The following is a 765-nucleotide window of genomic DNA, read 5'->3' as shown; positions in this document are numbered from 1 at the left end:
AACAGAGTTTAATTTCTCCTTTCGATACACCATTCTTCCGAGGTGTGGTGCTGAGAGATGGGATACAATTCCATGTTCTATCAAATAGTCTTGGAACTTCATATTCATATACTCTTCACCTTGATCAGATTAAAATATTTTAATTCTTTTATTTAATACATTTTCAACTTCAGTCTTGTACTCCTTGAACTTTTCAAGGACATCAGACTTATGTTGCATTAAATAAACATATATATCTCGAATAATCATCAGTAAAAGTAATGAAATATTCAAGCCCTCCTCTTTCCTTAACATTCATCAGACCACAGAGGTCTGACTGTACAAGTTCTAAGGGCTCTTTGGCTCTGTGACCTTTTCAAGTAAAAAATTTTTTAGTCATTTTTCCTTCAAGGCATGACTCACATACATGTAAAACAATTTCTTCTAACTCACTTAGAAGTCCATTCTTAACTAGTCTCTCAATTCTATTGAGATTTATGTTGAGTTTTATGTCTTAAAACTCGTGGTTTGTAAATAATAAACTCATTTTGATAAATTCAATAAAGTTTTTATTGAAGCTTGATTCAATAAAGTTATATTGAATATATGAATTGTTTATTTCGTTTTAGAAATAAATCCAATAAACTAAAAGATCCATGACTATTACATGAGTACTTGAACTTTATGTGGAGACATAAGAGTTGATCAGGTTCGAGTAAATAGTCTAAATGATCTATAGTATATGAATAAGGTTAGGGACTCATTCTAATAACACTATCAGATGCG

This window comes from Benincasa hispida, chromosome 11, assembly GCF_009727055.1.
Source record: "Benincasa hispida cultivar B227 chromosome 11, ASM972705v1, whole genome shotgun sequence".
NCBI lineage: Eukaryota > Viridiplantae > Streptophyta > Magnoliopsida > Cucurbitales > Cucurbitaceae > Benincasa > Benincasa hispida.
The sequence above is the reverse complement of the archived record's forward strand: the minus strand, read 5'-3'. Positions refer to the sequence as shown.